At 67.8% G+C, this 5,461-nt stretch overlaps 1 protein-coding gene across 3 annotated transcripts in view; it reads left to right on the top strand.

Annotated features, from left to right (window-relative positions):
• Positions 1-4,110: 4,110 nt before the first annotated feature.
• Positions 4,111-5,461, top strand: part of TMEM198 (transmembrane protein 198) — an 11,215-nt gene continuing 9,864 nt past the window's right edge. The window contains exons 1-2 of one of the 3 annotated variants that reach the window (XM_034792636.1): positions 4,111-4,223; positions 5,105-5,258. The gene's annotated coding sequence lies outside the window, so the exon portion shown is untranslated. The remainder of the gene's footprint in view (positions 4,224-5,104; positions 5,259-5,461) is intronic. The other 2 variants (XM_034792637.1, XM_034792640.1) reach the window with 2 other exon arrangements.

Below are 5,461 nucleotides of genomic sequence, written 5' to 3' on the forward strand. Positions count from 1 at the left end.
CCTCTTAGGTAACTGATCCCTGTTCATTGTTACTATGCCCTAATATACAACTACCATGCTCCACCCCAGAGACAGCTGCATTTCAGTGTTGGCCAGCTGAACCCTGTGAAGTGTTGCTCTCCTGGGTGAGGCGCTTACCAGGTGTACTTGGGGCTCCCCCATGAAAGGAGCTAAAGGAAAGGAAGATGGTATCAGAGGTTCTTTGTGGTTCCTTAGCACTGGGGCAGGCAGCAGGCAGCCCGCAAGCCAAATCCGGAGCGCCAGGCACTTGTGAACACACCCCACCGTCTTTTCATTTACTTATCATCATTATTGTTATTTTTGTTTTATTTTCTCTGGCGTCTGGACCTTGACCGAGAAATTTGGACCTTGAAAAAAGATAATTGGCTCCCCTGGTCTTAGCAGCTTCTTTCCAAGGGTAGCGACTGGCTTCCCCAGTGGTAACTCCTGCTCTGGCCCCTCTGCCAGGGGGGTTGCTGTGCCCCGGTTCTCCAGCCCAAGGAGAGTGGGGCACTGGGGCTGGGACTAGATGAGGCAGCAACTCAGTAGCAGAGCCTGGCCCTCGCCACTCGAGAAAGAATCTGACTTCTAGAACTGGCCATAGGATGCTGGGAGTCCTGGTTCCCAGTCCCATGGACCAACCCACTAAGCGCCGCTCCCGTCCCAGAGCTGCGAGAGACCCCAGGAGTCCTGGCTCCAAGTCCCCTGCTCTGACCCAGTAAGCCCCACTCCCCTCCCAGAGCTGGGAGAGACCCCAGGAGTCCTGCTCCAAGCCCCCTGCTCTGCCCCACTAAGCCCCACTCCCCTCCCAGAGCTGGGAGAGACCCCAGGAGTCCTGGCTCCCAGCCCCCTCCTGCTCTGCCCCACTAAGTCCCACTCCCATCCCAGAGCTGCGAGAGACCCCAGGAGTCCTGCTCCAAGCCCCCTGCTCTGACCCACTAAGCCCCACTCCCCTCCCAAAGCTGGGAGAGAACCCAGGAGTCCTGCTCCAAGTCCCCCTGCACTAAGCGCCCCCTGTGGTGGCCAGAGGACTTTGCTGACCCTGTTGCTAGCATGTGCTGCCCGCCTGGGCCCTGCCAGCTCAATGCGGGAGGATGCTGCCCATCACTATGAAGGTGGGGCAGGCGTTGGGAGGCCCCTACGGCTGCCCCAGCCCCTCTGCCAGGCGGTGCCCGCTGCCTGGCTCTGGCTGACGCAGCGGCTGTGGGGCTCGGCTGTCTGATCATGTGCCTTGTTCCCTCGACCTCGGCACTGGGGAGACACAAAGCTCCCTCTGTCTCCAGTGTCGGGGCCTGAGAGCTTCTACTGTGCCAGGGAGGAAGGAGGGGGCGGGTGGGGGGAGGGATGCTGTTCTGCATTGTTCCAAGACACGGCGTCCACCATGGCCTCCCGCTCCCCCAAGGGCTGGGGCGTGAGAGACAGCGAGACCTAGGACGGCGATAGTCCAAGGTCTGGCAGTCCAGGCTCCTGGGTTCTATTCCCAGCATCCCCATTCTGGGCCTCAGTTTCCCCCCAGGTAACATAGGAAAAATGATATTGACATGCCTCTCTCGGTCCTGATCCAGCCCTGGGCTCCCCCACCTCACCCCTGCAACAGCTCTGCCAGTGCCCCTCACTCCCGACTCGCAGCCCCCTGCTAGCCCAGCCCTGGGCTCCCACCCAGCTCTGCCAGTGCCCCTCACTCCCAACTCGCAGCCCCCTGCTCTACCAGCCCTGGACTCTCCCCCAGCCCGGAGATCTGCAATGCACCTCACTCCTGATCCACTCAGAGCCAAACAGACAGTCCCTTCACATCCTGGCTGCAAACCTGCAATCCTGGGAGGAGGGCAGGGCTGGGTGCACTGGCCGAGGGATCGGCTCTGGAGTGCGGGGAGCGAGGCAGGTGGCAGCCTGCTTGGGGGAAGCCCAAGGCCATGGGGCCCCATGCTGGGCAAGGCTCCGACTCTGCCCCCCTAGGCATGGCTAACAGGGTTAGCTCGGGGCAGCTGGTGCTTCGTGTTCCTGCCCCTCTCGCATGCTGGGGGGAGGGGCACCCAGGCCAGCCCCACACTTCAGCAGCGGGCAAGGGGCTGCCTGGCCTAGCTCCCATGTTCCGCAGCCCCCTGCACTCCCCGCCCCTCATCCCAGGCTTGGAGGGCTGGTCGGGCGGGTCCTGGTCCTTTCCCGGGCCTGCCCCCCACAGGAAGCGCTCTCGAACTCTAAAGGAGGCAGGGCCCACGGGGCGACTAGGAAGCCATTTTCAGGGGAACCCAGGAGTCCGGGGATCCCGTAAGGAGGAAGATGAGATCCAGCCGCTCCTGGCATCTCTGTCCCACTGATGCCAGCTCGCGCCCCGCTGGCCCTGTGGATGCCTGGCACCGCGCAGGCGGGGAGGCCGGGTCAGGCTGGCCCAGCTGGCTGGGGAGAGGGTGAGAAAATCCGGCTGCCAAGAGCCAGGCGTTGGCACAGCTCAGGCTCCCACGGGCTCCTGGCTCCTGTGAATGGGCCGGGTGCCCCTCTGCAGCTCCCCCTGGCATCGGCCCCAGGCGAGGAGGGCACCGGGACATTGTGGGGGGGATGGGCAGGCTAGGGACACACAGACCAGGGAGTAACCTGCCTCTGGGAAAAGGAGGCAGGGAGCAGGATCCGGGGGGCACCCAGGTGGGTTGGGGGGGTGGGAGGATGGGCAGTCCCCAGACGTGTTGGAGGCGTGGGGGGATGGGCAGTCCCCAGGGTGGCGCTGGGGCATGGACACGCCCTGGGACTGGACCTATGGCCCAGGGACGCTAAGGGCCCCCCCAGGCCAGGCCGGGGGGAGAGCTGGTCTCCCCGGGGCTCGGTGGTTGCTGGGGCAGGTTCCGGTGACTGTTGGTTGTTGCTGGCGCCATCTGTCCCCACAGCTGAAGCTGGGTCGGAGCAGATTGCAATGGGGGAGGGGTGTCTGGGAGCCAGGACGCCTGGGTTCTACCCTCAGCTGCGGGGGGGTGGGAGCCAGGACGCCTGGGTTCTACCCTCAGCTGGGGGGGGCTGGGAGCCAGGACGCCTGGGTTCTATGGCTCGGTGCTCTTGTTCCCATTACGGCCAGGCCCTGGGAAGGAGCAGCGGGGCTGCCTCCCCTCCCCGCAGGACAGAGGGGCCCCTCTGCTGCAGCCCAGCTGGCGTCTGGCCGGTTGCTGGGACGCTGGCGTGGCTTCAGGCACCTGTTTGGGCAGGCGGCCAGCGCCCGCGAGCCCCCAGGGAGAGGCAGGGCTGCCCGGGCTGCCCAGGAACAGGGCCAGGGCAGCTCTGCATTCCAGGGAGTGACGCTGAAAGGGGCCGGCTCCACCTGCAGCGAAACCAGATCAGTCACCGCGCCGTGTAGTGTAGACATGGCCAGGACCCAGGAGTCCTGGCACCAGCGTCCCTGCGCTAGCCACTAGACCCCACTACCCTAGCCAGGCTAGAACCCAGGAGCCCCAAAGCGCCGTGTCCTCGGAGCAGAGGGCAGGCCGCAGGGCTGGGAGCCGGAGTCCCGGCTTGGCCACGGGGGAAGTGACATGGCTCTGGACGGCCTGGGCTAAGGCCCCGTCCGTGCGACGCTGGCTCAGACCGCGGGGGCCTTTGTCCGGGCGACCGACCTGGAGACCCAGAGCGCTGGAATCGGGGCATCAGCGAGCAGAGCCCAGGGCCGCGCTCGACTCCCTGTACTGCCCCAGGGCCCCGCGGGGTGCCAGGCCTGGCCCAGGGCCGTGGGGCCAGCACCGGGGTAGTGCAAATGGGCCCTGCCCAAGGGGAACCCGCACCAGACTCCAGCCCAGCAGACCCGCCCTGGGGCTGGGAGCCGGGCAGTACACTAGGGTCCCGTGGGCACCCTGGAGCCCTGGGGAGGGGCGCAGGCCCCTGGCCCCACAGCTCGCCCCGTTCCCGGCCAGACCCACCAGCCCTTCTCCGCCCGGAGCTGGAAGGGACCAAACCCGCATCCAGACAGCGGCGGGGGTCGGGGAGGGGGCGCCCCAACACTGGCCCCTCCCTGCCGCTCTCCCAGGACCCGGGGGGGGGCCCCGGCCCCCCCGCCCCCCCCGCCCCCGCCCCCAGCCACCCCTGCCCGGCCACGCGGGTTGCGGCGCCCGCGGCTGATGTCAGCCCGCAGCTGGGGCAGGACGGGGCCGGGGCCGGGGCCGGGGCGGAGCGGAGCGGAGCGGGCCGGGCTGGGATGCGCCGCTAGCCCCGGAGCGCGGGGCCCTTCCCGGCCAGCCCGGCCGGCGGTGAGTGCTGCGGGGCCGGGAGCGGGACCGGCCGGAGCCGCGCGGCGGAGAAGTTTGGGGAGCGGTCGGGTCGGGTCCGGTGGGGCCCAGGGAGGGTCCGGGGGGCAGCGGTCGGGGCGGGGGGGTCCGGGGGGGGTTTAGCTCCCAGCTCGCACCGGGAGGCGGGACCCGGCCCTGGGGCCCCCGCGGGAGCTTTAGAGCAAAACAAAGTCTCGAGAGGGGGGGAACGAGACCCCTCAAACTTTTAAACAAGCCCCGAGAATCGGGAATCCTCCCCCCGGACCGAGCCCCCTTCCTCCGTGTCCCCCCCCCCCCGGCTCCCGGACCGAGCCCCCATCCCCAGTGTCCCCCCCCTCCCCTGTGTCCGCCCCCCGGCTCCCGGACCGAGCCCCCCCCCCCCGGCTCCCGGACCGAGCGTCCCCGCTAATCCCTGACCGTGCCCCGCAGCCCTGTGCCTCTCCGGTTCCGGGACGGAGCCCCCCAGCCCCTGTGCTCCCCCCAACTCCCGGACCGAGACCCCCACACGTGTGCCCCCCACTCTTCAGCCTTGGCTCCCCCGCTCCCAGCATTAAGCTGATTTCCCTGGTCCAGTGGCCCCCACGCCCCGAGTCACTCCGGCCGGGAGCCCCAGCGCAGGGCAGGGGGGGCTGGGGACTGGGTTCACGTCCCTGAGGCGCAGATACAGGACCCCAGAATCCCAGCCCTGCCCTCCCACCCGGGTCTGCCGGTGCCCCTCACTGCCGCCCCGCAGCCCCCTCTCCCCACTGCTGAATGGTGCAGGGGGGGGTCACAGAAGGGGTCCCCTGTGCTGGCATTGTTGGTCTGTGTGGAATTCCTCCGTCTCCCTCTTGGTTTAATCTCGATTCCATTCAATCCCACAGGCCTTTCTCCGAAGAGCAGTGACCCCCACCTCGCTCACAGGTCCCCCCTGGGCTCTGCAGGGTTAGTGCACAAAACCTGAGTCCTCGGCCCGGGACTCCCCGTCCTGCCTCCAGGCCACCAGGGAAAGGAGTTTAGTCTCCTCCGTCCCCACTGGTATTTGTGTCTCCTCAACTACCTCATGGTTGGGCCCCTCTGCAGTCAGAGAGAGCAGGGGCTGCGGGTCGGGAGTGGGGGCACCGGCAGAGCTGGGGGGCCGGGGGAGCCCAGGGCTGGGCTAACAGGGGCTGCGGGTCGGGAGTGAGGGGCACCGGCAGAGCTGGGGGGCCGGGGGAGCCCAGGGCTGGGCTAACAGGGGC

The sequence above is a fragment of the Trachemys scripta genome, chromosome 16 (assembly GCF_013100865.1).
Source record: "Trachemys scripta elegans isolate TJP31775 chromosome 16, CAS_Tse_1.0, whole genome shotgun sequence".
NCBI lineage: Eukaryota > Metazoa > Chordata > Testudines > Emydidae > Trachemys > Trachemys scripta.